At 51.3% G+C, this 15,301-nt stretch overlaps 2 pseudogenes across 2 annotated transcripts in view; one reads left to right on the top strand and one right to left on the bottom strand.

The window, feature by feature from the left end:
• The window catches only part of LOC311199737 (tubulin polyglutamylase TTLL13-like), a 336,991-nt pseudogene that overhangs the window by 122,398 nt on the left and 199,292 nt on the right, over positions 1-15,301 (bottom strand). The gene's annotated exons all lie outside the window — the stretch shown is intronic.
• Positions 1-15,301, top strand: part of LOC311199707 (tubulin polyglutamylase TTLL13-like) — a 146,942-nt pseudogene continuing 131,641 nt past the window's right edge. The window contains exons 1-4 of the transcript in view: positions 1-201; positions 2,385-2,428; positions 2,629-2,669; positions 3,214-3,332. The product of the transcript in view is annotated as a tubulin polyglutamylase TTLL13-like (transcript). The remainder of the gene's footprint in view (positions 202-2,384; positions 2,429-2,628; positions 2,670-3,213; positions 3,333-15,301) is intronic.

Here is a 15,301-nt window from a genome sequence, read left to right as displayed (position 1 = left end):
ATGAGAGGAAACAACCTCAGAACGGCCAAGCTCTGGGAAGATATTGAAGATCTTGTTATCAAGACACTGATCTCAGCTCACCCCATTGTGAAGCACCAGTACCACAGCTGCTTTCCTCAGCACGTGACTGGCAGTGCCTGCTTTGAGATCCTGGGCTTCAACATTTTACTGGACAGAACGTTGAAGCCGTGGCTGCTCCAGGTGAGGGGGGAATCTCCTGCTGGGCTAAAACAAGACTGGAAGCAGTGGAGAGCTGAGAGCTGGCTGGTCTGGGGGAGGCTGCGCAGCAAGGAGCTGTGGGCTGAACAGAGCTGATCTGCTTCAGAAGGGCCACCTGTTTTAAGTCAAGTGCCAGGCAAGCTGCTGTAGCCTAAGCGGGACTGGAGGGTGTCCCTGACCGTTCCCTGGACACCCTCTCCAAGAGCAGGGAGTGCCCTGAACCCAAGGCCTCCTTGACCTGTAAGAGCATCTCAAATCCCGAGGGCTGCTCCACACCCCTAGTCCTGAGGGCTGTGGGGTCTGAGCATTGGCAGTGTGCATTCCAGCACTCAGAAAAGCACTGCCCCACGCAGCTGCTGCCATTCTGGCACAAGTTCTGCTGCCCAGTAAGCTCCCGTAGCGCAGGGGTTTGCAGATGGCAACATGACATCCATCCCACAGTGCAGCCGGCTGTGGCCTGGAGAGTCTGGACCCTCAAAAGCAGGGGTTTGGCCTTCAGAACAGGACTTTGGGTGCTGACAGTGGAGCTCTAGGAATGAAAATGTGGCTTTCCACCCTGAAACAGGGTTTGGCGCCCCCGGGCGATGTGTTGAATCTTCTAAATTGGGCAATGGTTCCTAAAAGCGACACGTAGGAGCCAGAGAAGGAGGCTCTGTACTCTCACGTGGAGGTGGTGGGGTGCCTTCAAAAGCAGGCTTGGGCCCTTGAAAGGGATGGTCTGGGATCCTAAGGAGGGGAGTCCTGTCACCTTAAAAGTGCAGCTTGGAATGTCTCCATGAGGCCTTGGACCCCCCAAATGAGGCATTTAGACCTCAAGGAGAGACCTGGGCAGACCAGAGAGCTGGGCAAGCACCAGCCATGCGGCCATGGGAGCAGGTCCAAGGCTGGGCCTTACTGGGCGACGAGGGCAGAGAGCAGCCCTTGGGAGAGGCCTGCAGAAGGGCCCTGGGTGACAGCCTGCATCCCTCTGGGGTGGTTTGACAGGCAAGAAGGACCTGTGGCCCTCCAAACAGGTGACACAACTCTACGTGCAGCCAAGTGCCTGCGTCCAACAGCACAGCCAGCGCTGAACGGCACCCTGCAGCACCCAGCACCGCAGCCATGGCAGGGCCTCGGCAGCCTCCTGTCTCCACAGGCACCTGGCTGCAGCTTCAGGAGCCTGGTCCCACACCACCAGCTGCACCTCACTGCTGGACAGACGGACAACTGATCCCAACTCTTCTGGGAGCCGGAGCCAACTGCAGCTGCCGTTGTCACTTACACCTTGAAAAGCTGCCCGGCCTCAATGCCCATCCAATGCACCAGCCACATGTTGTAGGACTGGCCCAGCACCATCCAGCCCTGAGATGAAGGGAGACCACCCCCAATCCCATCGCCCCATCCTCCTGCAAGGGCCTGAGGCAGCCCAAACAGGGTATAGGTTTGTGGTGTGACAACAGACTCCTGACCAACAGCTGCAGGCTTTGGCATTTATTTCCGTATCACAGAATCACAGAATTGAAGGGGTTGGAAGGGACCTCAAGAGATCATCAGGTCCAACCCCCCAGACAAATCAGCTCCCTAGCACATATTGCAGAGATAGGCGTCCAGACGGGTCTTGAATATCTCCAGAGAAGGAGACTCCACCACCTCCCTGGGCAGCCTGTCCCAGGGCTCTGTCACCCTCACTGTGAAAAAGTTCTTCTGCATGTTGCTGCAGAACTTCCTCTGCTCCAACTTGCAGCCATTGCCCCTTGTTCTGTCTCCACAGACCACTGAAAGGGGCTGGCTAATTCCCCCTGCATTACATGCTCTAGACACTTACAGACATTAATTGGATCCCGCCCTTAGTCTTCTCTTCTCAAGACTGAACACCCCCAGCTTATTCAGCTGCTCCTCATAGGGGAGATGCTGCAGGCCCTTAATCATCTTCGTAGCCCTACCAGCCTCAGCAGCTGCCTGCACCAGGAGACACATCAGTGGCATTTAAGAGAGCTGTTCCTGCCTCTGCCGGCCAACCCAGTGCTGGGCAGAGCCAGCCATGATGCCCAGGAAAGGTCCATGAGGCGAGGGGCAGGATGGGGAAGCCTCAGTCTCCCTCCCCTCAGGAGCACTGGCATGCTGGGGCGGTGCTTTGGTGGTTTCCTCAATGACTGTGACTGTGGTGATTTTCTGGACTGGTTTAGTCGCTGGCATTTGCCACCCTGGGCAAGAAGCTTGCCGAGGAGCTGTGTGTCTGACGCCTCTTTCCCTGGCTTTGCAGAGATCGTGGCTACCTGGGAGGCCATGTCTGTAACTGGACACATAATTGTCCTGCTGGAACATGATCTGGTCCCTCAGAAGGCGGTCAAGGCTACCGCTTTACAGCTTCCCATTCTGCCCACTAGTTTGCAGGAGCACCGACTGCTCTCTTGTCTCTTTCCATTCCAGTGTTCCCTCCATCAACCTGACCAGCTGCAAGTATGAGAGTGGTAAGCCCGAGGTGTCGCAGTGTGTCCTTTTCAGCCAGGGATGAGCGCTGGTGCCCAATGCCCGCGGCACGCTCGCTGTCGCTTCGTGCCTTTATTGCTCACAAGCCCCGTGGAGCCCTGTGCAAAGGAAGGAGCGACACCGCAATGGCGGTGCAAGCCCCCCGCCCCCCGTCTGCCTGTCTTTGCCATCCAGCTGCTGAAGTGGGTGAGAGGGGTTTAGTGAGGGGCAGTTCAGATGCCAGACTGGTTCCCGTGCCGGAGGTATGATGGGGCAGATCTGGCCTGCACATGGTGCTCTGGGACCCTGAGGCATGTGGACTCAGGGGGCTGAGAGCTCCTGGAATACCTGCAGCCAAGGTCTGGGCTGCGTTTCGCTGCGTAAAGCTTTTCTGTCACCTCCCGAAGGGCTCTGCCGGTACTTCGCATCTGTGGGTGGAAGGACAGGCTGGAGCGTTTTGTGTCCCCATGTCCCTGGTTACATTGGTGGTTTAGCAGTCCCAGGGCCCCTCTGCCTGGCCCCTTTGTCACCTGCTCCCTGGTCCAGTGCGGCGGGCAGCACAGTGCTGCGGGCTTAGAGAAGCGGGAGAAACCGAGGAGTGGACGGTGTCTTGGGCAGACACCTCAGTCTCTCTGGAGCACATCGTGAAAATGAAACGGTTTCAGGTAAGTACCCCCCTGTCAAGAGCTGCAGGAGATGCTCAGGAAGGGGCGGGGGGTGAGGGAGGCGGGATACCCGGGGGAACGTAGTGGAACAACGTGTTGCATCAGGAAACAGAAACATCCAAAGGATCACCCATGACCCTTGTCTGCTTGGGTTCCAGAGGATGCACGCTCACGAGCCTTTGCTTCTGCTGCGTCACTGGTACGGTGCCATCAGTGACACTGCTGAGGAACAATCCCTCAGCAGGCGGTAAAGGTCACTGCTTCAGAGCCCAGCTTCCCATTCTGCCCACTGGTTTCCATGTGCGCCGGCTTTCCTCGGCTCTGCGGGAGGATCCCTGCTGTCCCTTTGCTGACTGTCTTTTCCCTCTGCACCTCTTTCAGAAAATCAACCACTTCCCAGGCATGATGGAGATCTGCCGGAAGGACTTGTTAGCGTGCAACCTGAACCGCATGCTCAAGCTCTTCCCCGAGGAGTACAAGATATTCCCCCACACTTGGTGCCTGCCAGCTGAGTGAGTGATGGGCATTAAAGCAGCTGAGAGCAGGGATAGGAAATGAGGCAGCGGGAACCTCTCTGTGGTGGGCTGGGGGGGTCTCTCACACTTGGGATCCCTCCCTGTGACTGAGCGGTGTGTCGGCACACGTCTCTGGCTTCAGACTGTGTGCCTTGCAGGCAGAGTGCAGAGGGGCTAAAGCTGGGGAGGGGCACCCACCCGGAATGCCAAAGGGCAGTGGGCAAGGGAAGAGTGTGAATTGGCTTTTGGCTGGAAGGTGTCTCTGCAGCTGGGAGCGAGCAGGAGAGGCGGCAGTGGCGGGGCGGCGTGGCAGGCTCTGGTCTCCCGGGGGCTGGGGCAGTGCCCATTGCTTGCCCGGGAAGGGCACGGGACAGGGGCACGAGGCGGATACACCCCACCGATGGTGATGGCCCCTGTGTCTCTGCCAGCGCTGCAGCAGAGCACGCTGAGGCCAGAGGGTGGTGGGAGAGCGCGGGTCACTCCGCTGAGCAGAATTCTGGGCACAGTGGGATGGAAACTCCCACCAAGGTCCCAAAGCTTTGGGGCGCACGGCCTGGCTTCTCTCCTCACGTACGGGCGAGCAGTGCTCGCAGCGCGGCTGAATGTGGCCCAGGAGCACCCGGTGTCATGGTAAGGGGCCAAGATGCCCATTCCTAGGCAGATTTTACTCTGGCCGTTGCCTGAAAACCTAGAATCAGGGCTCCCATCATCTGCTCCATGGCTACAACATCTGCAAGAGCATCTCTTTTCAGTCCTCTGACTGATCTTGGGGCTGTTTCCTGGGGCCAGGAAAACTTGCCCTCTGTTACGTGTGAGCTCAGGGGATCGGTTTTTTTTGCAGCTCTGAACAGCCTCCGCTTCCTTCCACAGCTACGGAGATTTCCAGGTCTACAGAGACAAGAAGAAAACCGCAACGTTCATCTGCAAGCCTCCCTATGGCTGCCAGGGAAAAGGCACCTTCATAACGCGAAACCCAAAGGAGATCAAACACGACAAGCGTATGATCTGTCAGCAGTACATCTCTAAGGTAATGGGGACAATCTCAAACTAGAGCTGGGGGTGTGCAACCTCACACCTCCTCCAGCATCCCACATCCTCCTTGTGTCCTCTCCCCGCACCTTCCTGGACCTGCCAGGGGCACAGAGGTGGCCGCAGCTCAGCAAAGGCCTGGCGAAAGCTTGCCTTTCTCCTCGCGGCTGAGGGGCCGGGGAGCGGCACAAGCAGTGAGACAGAGCAGCCAGCCTCGTGCAGGGCAGCCAGCAGCCGCCTCGCAGCCTTTGCTTTTCTCACGTCCCTCCTGCCTTTTTTTCTCACAGCCTTTCCTCATTGATGGCTTCAAATTTGACCTTCGCTTTTATGTGCTGGTCACCTCTTGTGACCCACTGAGGATTTTTATCTACAAGGAGGGTCTGGCCCGCTTTGCCACCGTGAGGTACATCGACCCCAGCAGCACCAGGAACCCAGTAGGAAAGGCAAGTCTGGTGGCTTTCATGGCATGCAGCTTGCTTCTTTCCTGTTCTTTGCACCCTCTGTACCTTTTCCACCTTCTCTCAGAAGGTATTTCAGGTGTGTCTATGAGCTGTTTGTGTTGGTGTCCTCTAGCTCATTGTAAATGAAAGTCTCTCACGTTTCCTCATTTGTCCTCTATTACGGGCGAGCTCAGGGGATGGGGGTTTTTGCAGCTCTGAACAGTCTCCGCTTCCTCCCACAGCTATAGAGATTTCCAATCCTACAGACACAAGAGGAAAACTGGAACGTTCATCTGCAGCCTCACAGTGGCTGCCAGGGTAAAGGCATCTTTATAACACAAAACCCAAATGAGATCAAACACGACAAGCAAACGAATGGTGCAATTATTCAAGAAGGAACAGTTTAACCTGATCCTGTGTCTATAACTCAGCAATCTGCACCACAGGTGAAGAACAGACTGGAAGGAAGACTATGAGCCTTTCTCCAGAAGACCCTAAAAGACCACCACCACATAGCAGCGTGCCTGCGCCAGAGCGAGGAGGCTGCTGCTGCTGATTTCTCAGCACTGCTTTGAATAACCCAGCCTCTTCTCAGAATTCTTATGTATATGTGTGACTGGGTGTAATAAATACCTGACTGATTGTTGACAACTGGTCTGAGTGGGAGAATATTTTTAGCCCAGGTCAGCTGAAGCAACTGATTTGTGGAAATCTGAAGAGTGTAAAAAATCAGTAATATATGGGAGGAGGACTTCAGAGAATTTTGAATCTCTCAATCAGGTGCAAGAATAAGTCTTTGCCCATTTATACAGGTTTATACAGGTTTATACAGGCATTTTATTTGAACTTATTTGAATTTACATTCAGTTTAGGTACATTCATTGCAGGGAAAACACTCCTTTAGAACTCGCCCAAGGTGGGCAAAAACAGGGGGGAGGGATATTGAAAAAGAGCCCCCTGGGGTGTATTTTGCCCCATTGGAAAGATATTGTAGGGTCAGGAGGAACAGAAGACGGAAAGACCCTGATTAATTATTGCAATCAGTGGTGGCATCTGTATAAATCAGAACATTGGGTAAAATGTCCTCTTGGGCCACATTCAGCCGCGCTGCGAGCACTGCTTCCCGTAGGAGGCCGTTCCCATACCCTGAACATAGTATCATACAATCACAGAATTGAAGGGTTTGGAAGGGACCTCGAGAGATCATCAGGTCCAACCCCCCTGCCAAAGCAGCTCGCTAGGACATATCACTCAGATAGGCGTCCAGACGGGTCTTGAATATCTCCAGTGAAGGAGACTCCACCACCTCCCTGGGCAGCCTGTCCCAGGGCTCCCTCACCCTCAATGTGAAAAAGTTTTTCCGCATGTTGGTGCAGAACTTTCTATGTTCCAACTTGCAGCCATTGCCCCTTGTCCTGTCCACACCGACCACTGAAAAGGGGCTGGCCATTTCCCCCTGCATCCCATGCTTCAGATAATTATAAACTTTAATTAGGTCCTCCCTTAGTCTTCTCTTCTCAAGGCTGAACAGCCCCAACTTACTCAGCCTTTCCTCATAGGGAAGATGCTCCAGGCCCTTAATCATCTTCTTAGCCCTTCTTTGGACTCTCTCCAGGAGATCCTTATACCAAGGAGCCCAGAACTGGACACAAAACTCCAGGTGGGGCCTGACCAGGGCAGAGTAGAGGGGGAGGATCACCTCCTTTGATCTGCTGGCTATACTCCTCTGGATGCAACCCAGGATCCCATTGGATCTCTCAGCCCCCAGGGCACACTGCCGGCTCATGGCCAACCTGTCATCAACCAGGACCCCCAGGTCCTTCTCCACTGAGCTCTTCTCCAGCAGGTCACCCCCCAGCCTGTGCTGATACAAACGGTTGTTCCTTCTCCTGGACCTCCCCTACTTCAACCAGAGGGAAATTCTTCATTTCCCAAACACTCCTACTTTCATCCAGTGTCTGTGAGTTCCAGGGGGCCTTTGAAGTGAAGACCGAAGCGAAGGCGGCATTCAGTTGCCACCTTGATTTTAACCCACAAGCACTCGATGGATGGTTCATCCTTCCCCAGGTGGAGCTCAATACATTCTAGGTGCTCTCTCACATAAAGAGCAACTCCTCCACCTCGCCTCCCTAGCCTGTCTTTCCTAAACAGCACATAGCCATCCATGACAGCGTGCCAGTCGTCCAGGTTGTCCCACCACGTCTCTGTGATTGCAATGAGAACGTGGCCCTGCGACCGCACAAAGATCTCTAATTCTTCTTGCTTGTTCCCCATGCTACGTGCATTTGTATAACGGCATTTTAGTGGGGCAGCAGATGTAGGTATCCTCAACAGCCCACAGCGAGATTTCTGACAGGGGACTGGCAAAAGTGGCTCCACTGAGGAGTACTCAGGGCAATCCACAGAATTTTCTCTACTCTCACGTGGAAAAACTTCCCCAAGTCCACCACTGTGCTGTTGGTATTTACCTTTTTCCACCATCAACTCCCGTTGTGACTCCTGAAGCACTTGCCTAACCCCAGCAGCCTTCTTAATATCCCCTTCCTAACTAGTTTAAAGCTCGATTGATGAGCCCTGCCATCTCCTGGGCAAGGATCTGCTTTCCTTTATAGGACAGGTGAGCCCTATCAGCAGTCATCATGCCAGGAGCAGAGTACACCATCCCTTGGTAAAAAAACCAAAGTTCTTGTGCCGGCACCAGCCTTTCAGCCACAATTCAACTCATGGGTCCTTGTGTCCTGCTCTGAGCCTCTCCTCCCACAAGTGGGGATAGACGAGAATATTATTTGGGCTCCCCCCCTCAACAAAGCGCCCCAGATGCCAGAATTCCCTTTTGACAGCTCGAAGGCTACACTTTGTGATTGCGTTCCTGCCTGCTTGAACTATCTGTAGCGGATAATAGTCAGTGGATCTTACCAGCCCTGGTAGCCTTCTGGTAATGTCCCTGACCCAGGCTCCAGGTAGGCAGCACACCTCCCTGCGTGTAGGGTCTGGTCTACATATAGGGCCTTCTGTCTCTCTGAGAAGGGAATCCCCTACTACAGCTACCTTTCTCTCTTGCCTAACAGAGGCAGTCTCGAGGCGTGCGGATGGTCACCTCACTCTAGGCTTCCGCTTCCTCTGAGGCAGAGGGGCTCCATTCATCTCCTCACATACCTCCTCCTCAACTGCCATGATGTTGGTATGACATGAGTGCGGAGAGAGATCGCTGCTGCAGCAGGTTTGCTGAGGGGAAGCTTGTGACCCCGTGGGGAACAAGGCTGGTGACATCTGGGCCCGAGAGATTGCACCCCATGGAAGGGACCCACACTGGGGCAGTGGGGGAAGATCTGAAGCCTCCTGGGAAAGGACTCTCCCTGTTGGAGAAGTTCACTGAGGATTCATGGGGTATTCTGTAGAAAAACTGGTGTTGAAGAGAGAGTGACAGAAACATGTTGAAAATCACAGGTGGCATGTGCTGCATGGATCTGTCTGACCAGACCAAACACAAAAGATAGAAGAAGGAAAGGGATTTTTTTGGGCTAGACAGCTTGTTTCATGGGTGGGGAATTCCATGCTGGATATTGTCAATGGTCAAAACAGGATTATTGATTTTGATAATTGTAGTGGCTGGCTGCCTGCTGTGTTTGTTGAGCTTTCAGCAAAGGGCCCTGCAGAAATGGCTGTGGGCAGTTTTGTGCTACAAACACAAGAATGGGGTTGGGGAAGGCAGCAGGTCTGTCAGCAACCTGACTCTGAGCTCTGAAGGGATTGGCCTGGACAATATGCCTGCTGCTCCCTTCAGATAGCAAAGTCACTCAAGCTGAAAGCTGTGTAACCAGTTCAGGAACATGGCGACCAGGAAGACAGGGTGTGCAGACCAGGCCCAGCCGAGGAGGAGGCAGGGTGGCCAAGCAATGGAAAAAGGGAAAACCAGCCCTTCAGCCCTTTTTCAGGCAGTTTGCTGACATTTTCTATAAAAATGCCTGTGCCCTTGCAATAGCAAAGCCTTCTGGAGTGTAATAAACCTTGTATAATCAATTTGTTAATCAAACCGGTAGGCAATTAAACTATGTTAACCCTTGTAACTAAGCTGTTATCCCCTTGCTACAGACTGACTAACAAGGACATAAATCAGCTCAGACTGATCAGAACACTGCAAGCTTGCAAGACCCTCACATTCCAGGCGAAAGTTGAAAAGTACATTGTGAGGACGACTCATGGCCTTCTCCCAAGGACCACCAGAGCCCCTCACTCACAATTCCTGGAAGGATCTGCGCAAGTGCAAAGGACTGATAAGCTAATGGACATGTGAAGCCAGAGTAGGTGGCTTTAGGTAATAAACCCACCTTAGGTAATGTGGCTTTCTGTATTTTGTCATACCCAACAAAATAAGATAGAAATTGCAGCAAAGTGTAGGATGGCTTTACACGAGTCAAAACTGTTCATAGTGATCCTGCTTCCTGCTTCTCTCCCTGTCAGAAAAGTGATGCTTGAACCTTGCCACCACAGCCTTTGTTTCCAGTGACTTGAAGTACAGGGAGATCTAAACCAGGGAATGGGGGGAGCTGTGCACCTCTTCAAGGCTGGAAATAGTAATCAGTGGCAATTGGCAGTCTTGAAGAGATGCACAGCTTGTAACAGTGCCTGCGTGGCTGAAACCGTGCTGCCAGGCAGCACCCCCACTAACATGGCTGCCAGAGTCCCTGTCTCGGGCTTTGCTGCTGCTCCTCAGGCTCTCACAACTCCCCTCCCACCAGCACAAGGTGTCTCCTTTCCCGGGCGGCTCTTCCATTCCCCACAGGAGGGGGGAGTTTCTCCCCGGCAGCCTCTCCTCACCCCCGGCACCCCCTCTCCCTGCAGCCCCGCTCCCCCGCCCAGCCGGGGCTTTTGGTATCTGCCACAGCCTGGGCAGCAAGTCCCTGCCGGAGCCATCTGGCCTCGTGTGGAGTTGGCAGGCCCAGAGCTTCAGGCCCTCAGTCCCCAGTAAGTCCACCCCTCTTTTCCACCCCCTTTTCTTTGTGCTGGTAAATTCTTGTGCAGATTGGGCAGTGTGCCACCTGTCTGGAGGGTCTGAGCAAAGCATTTCCCTGCTCCCAGCCGATGGTGAGTTTGTTTCCCCAGTGCAGCTCTGAGCTGAGCTCTGACAGAGCAGCAGGCGCTTTCCTTACAGCCTGGTCACCCTTGAGTAAGATTTGAATCCTTTGTTAGAGTAAGGATGGCATGGGTGGGAGTGGGACAGGGATGCCCTCTGTTTTGGAGAGGAAGCATCGGAAATGCCTTTGTCACTTGCACTTTACTTTGTGCTGCTTTGGGATGTGATGAGACAACATTTATTAGTGCTCGTTGCAGTAGCAATTGTCTCCTGCCCAGCAGGACAGACACAGCCTCTCTTAGCAGTCCTGCCTTATACCAGCTGATCAGCTGGCAGCCAAATGTGATTGGAACTTCATGTTTTGTCCCACCACTGAACACCGTCCGTCTGCCCTGTGATTCTGTGAGGGCTCAGGCTTTATTCCTGGGGTGGTGCCCATGTTTGCCCGGCAGCCCTGTTTCAGAGGGAAGGGGAAGATGCAGGCAAGGGCAGCTCTGTACCCTTTTCTTTTGGTAGGGTAATATTTTTCATGAATGCGAGTTACTAAAGAGGGATTTCTAATTAATAAATAATATCATAATTTATAATTAATATATTTATAATTAATCAGTCTATTTTTAAATGAAAGGAGAAAATAGCCACTCTTGGTTAGTTACATAGAAAGTTCCCATTATCTTTGGATTCCTGGGAGCTGCTGCCCCATACCTTTCAATTCACTTCCACTTTTAGCTGCCAACAACAGAAACCATTGTTCCATGCTATTTCTCAGTTTCTCTTAACAGAGTAAAAGGCATAAGACATGTAAAGGTGATGTTACTGAGAAAAGGCTGGGCTTTTGTTTGCAAGTAGAACTGCAGAGAAACGCTGTCGATGCTGGTTCCTCTTATTGCCTGATTTTAGAAAAAGTAATCTCAGATTGTCAGCGTTGATTTTTTGCAGCTTGTGTGTTTCTCCTTCATTCAGTTTTACCTTCAGCATTTAATAATGTACCTCCAAGCCTCATCTCTCAGTAGGTTGTAAAGGAGAAAAGACATTACAGAAACATCACCTGAATATCTTGTTGCATGCTGTATGACCAAATATTATAGGTTCCCCATTGATTTTTAGTCTTTATCTGTTCTTGCTTGTAGTGTTTTGGTTGCTGGCTGATGTTATGTTTTTGTGTTTGTGTTGGGGAAAAAAGGTCCCTTGAGAGTGGGATGTTTGTGCTGTGACCTTCTGCCTCAGGGATTCGTAGCGCCGTTAAAGGATGCTGTTAGCACAGCACATGTGTCACTGCAGCTCTAGGAACTTGATTCAGATGCAGCTTCTGCAGTGTGAAAAGCAGTTTCATTGCATGGTGGGTTTGACTTTTGGAGTTGCAGCAGGTACTTTGCATCTGTTAACTGACAGTCCTTTAACTTTGATGCAGTTTTGCTGTACCCATTGTTGCCTGTTTTTTCACTGGTCCTGCACAGGATACAGTCTGAATAGAGAAATGCTGCTCCAGGAGTGGGGACTCATTTGAACCCACTCCCACATTTTGAGGGTACGAACATACTGTTGCTGTTAAGCATGGTGGGGGGGGAAAGTTTGTTAGCAAGGAGGAATGCAAGGGAGCTGGGGCTTTGCTGTGCTCTTCTCCGAGATCTGCAGGAGCCCTTAGTTTCTAATGAACGGTGCTTCCACTTCCATGTCCTTCCCCCTCTTTGCAAAAACCAGGTGTTACATTCTTCTGCTAAAAGCATAAATTGTGTGTCATTTCATTGGGGGGGGGGTGTGGGTGTGGTGTGGGTGTGTTTGGGGGTTTGGTTAATTTTAAAGAAATGTGATTCCTCTCATGTTTTTCTGTCTTGAAGTGCACACAGAATGTGACCTCACTGAAGTGGACAGGGAAAACGTTTGGAGCTGATAACCTGTGATGTCAGGGAAAGAAAAAATGCAGGAAAGGGTTTTCTTGAAGTTTCTGCAGAAAGCTTTCTTTGGGCAGGTGAAAGCTCAGCTGGTTCCAGCCTTTGTCTCTTGGCAGCCTTGCAGGTTCTCTAACCAGGATTTGTTATTAAGATTACTAAACAACTCCTGGGGTTGTGCAGATAGAGATAAAGATGGTCTGAGAGACAAGGAAGGGCTTTGCTACTTTCTGGCTATGGAGGATTTTCAAGGTCACCTCCTACTTGGGTTAATGCAACCTGGGAGCAAAAATAGGTCTTCCCATTTGTGGAAAAGTTCTGCTTAGTTCCTCCCCATTTTCTACCACTGATGGTTAGTTAATAAAGGTCTGTTCTGAAACCCCAGTAGTGCTGCAGTAGCTTTGAAAGTGTCTGTCCTGGAATGGGCGAGGGGCAGGTACACTTGTTACAATCCTGTAAATTGAGCACATTTTCCCTTCATCCTTTTGTCAGTAAATGAAGGAGGTTGAAGTTCAGCTGCAGGGTAGTAATTTAGGGTTGTGGGCAAGATCCCAAAAGGACTACAAAAGTACTTAAAGTTGTTTTATTCTTTCAAGTTGGCACTAGGCTAAGGGGAAATTTGATGAAGGGAATTTGCAGCCTTGAACAATAGAGCTGCAGCCTACCAAATAGGAAGTTAGGAAGAAAGAGGGGAATAAAAGGAGATCTAGACTAGACTGACATGGCAGCCAGTGCCCAGAACTCCTCAGTGAGATCATGATTTTAGATTTCTTTTTTGCTAATTGACAGCATTTGATTTGACCTCAGGTTCCGTATGTTTCAAAGCCTGCCTTGCAGGGTGCATTTGAGGATTTGCATTTTGTTTGGTGCTTTTGGTCTGCTTACCCCTCTTTGTGGAATGATTAGATAGTGTTTAAAACAAGTACTGTAGTTGTCACTCAAAATACTTAACTAACACCCAACCCCACAGAAGTACAGCTCTTCTTTACAAACATCTTCAGCAAAGCTGTAAAACAGTTGCCTGTGCAGCTAAAATAGATCTGAACGTTTAGAATCAAGGGTCATTTGGAACCAGTTGTGTTGCAGTAGATAACTGCTCATCAAAACCTTCCTGTCTTTGGTGTCACCTCCTCAGAGACAGTCAGGTGACCCCAGTTCCCTTGTCAGTGGTGAATGAAGTCTTATTTGTTGAAGAGAAGAAATTTCATCAACACTTTATTAGAATGAATTGCCATGCTAATCATCTTTCTGTTTACCCTGCTTATGGGGTACTTAAGTGCTTGGTTTGAACTTCATGTTTTGATCCTGAATTAGTTTTTACTGCTACCTGTTGAACGCAGAGAAAAGTCAGATGAGGTGGATGGTGTGTGTGGGTATGGGTGTTGTGTGCAATAGCATCTCTGTAGAAGAGCAAAGAGGGGTGTAGACATCTGAGTGGCTGGAAATAAAGACAAGCACTGTTTGAAATCACATCGTGCCAGCCTGGTGAGGTTTCCATCAGGAACTGAAATGATGGTTTGTGGAATTGATCAGGTCAAGGGTTCTGGCAAGTGCATATGGCACTTGAATTTGTAGGAAATACACTTACATCCATGCCAAAGTATTTCTTAAAAAAACAATAATAGTGTATTATCCCACGTGTTCATTCTTGACCTTGCTATTGATGCCATGCAGAGGTGTTTTGCTGTCTGACACCACGTGCACATTTCCTCCTCTTTTTTATTTTGTTTTTTTGCTGTTTCTGATTGTGTCAGGTAGAAGTGTCCCTAAAGATGAAGGTAGAAGCATTTAGGTAGCAAAATGTCCCTTTGGCTGCTGTGCTGAGAAGCCTTGCTTCTGTTCTGGCAGCTTCTGCTCGTTGGAGAGTATTCGATCCCTCTTCTGAAAGAAAGTGGTAAATAATCACAGCTTGTGTGGGGTTTCCTTCTCCTGCCCCCCGTGCTTTCCCATCAGCACAGGCACAAGGACTGTGCAGCGTCCTTGCCTGCAGAGTTAGTGTTAGACACTTGTGCAGCACTGCTTGCAGTAAGTCCTGCTGTAGCTCAAGGCACAGTACTCCTGTCACTGAACTTCCAGCCTCCTGTGACCTTTCAAAGAGAGAGATGTGACAATGTGTGCAAGGAGGAGAGTGCAGACATGCACTTGAATTGGGACAGTGTGTTTAAGCTCCAGACATTCTGCCTTGGGCTTTAGGATAAACTTAGTTTGCGTTCTTCTGATTCCCTGTGAGTGGAAATCCTGACACTCTTGTTTGGAGTTCTCCAACTTCTCCAACGTGAGTCCTTTCCCATGGGGTTTCAGCTCTTCCCCAGCTGCCCCAGCGTGGGTCACTGCTATGGGGTGCAGTCATCAATCACAGAATATTTATCAGGCCCAGACTACTACAGCCTGGTCCTCCACTGGGTCACAAGTCCCCCCGTCAGCAAACCTGCTCCAGCGTGGATCTCTCTCTCCCTCGCTCATCTCTGTATCCCTCTCTCCCCACGGGCTGCAAGTGCTGCCAGGGGTTTGCTCCAACCTGGGTCACAGCAGCTCCTGTCTGTCTCCCCCTGCTCCAGCGTGGGGCCTCTCCAGGGGCACCTGGGTTGCCTCCTTCCCACCCCTCACTGCCCTTGGTGCCTGCACAGTTTTTTACATCTTCTCACTTCTTCTCTGGGGGTACAAAGCAGCCACTTGTGGGTTTTTTCCTTCTCACTGTGATTCCCAGAGGCGCTGTGAGCGTGGCTGATGGGCTCAGCATTGGTCAGCCGGCTGGTGTTTGCTCTGTGGGGCCTGCAGAGAGCTTCTGGCTGCTTCTTTCTGCAGCCCCCTCCTACAGCCCCCCTTCTCCACCTGAACCCAGCCACACAAAACTACAACAGGCACTAATGAACTTTGCTATAAAATGAACGATGCCTCAGTTCACTTGTCTGATATCCAAACAGCTCCAATCAGTGATCTTAGGTACTTTATTGGATCGGGGAAGAACAAACACCAGATGTGTTTAGGATATATTTCCTTTCCAGTCTTCACATTTCCCTTC

This window comes from Gallinula chloropus, assembly GCF_964237585.1.
Source record: "Gallinula chloropus genome assembly, chromosome: 21".
NCBI lineage: Eukaryota > Metazoa > Chordata > Aves > Gruiformes > Rallidae > Gallinula > Gallinula chloropus.
Note: the sequence above shows the minus strand (reverse complement) of the source record. Positions and strands in the feature narration are given on the sequence as shown.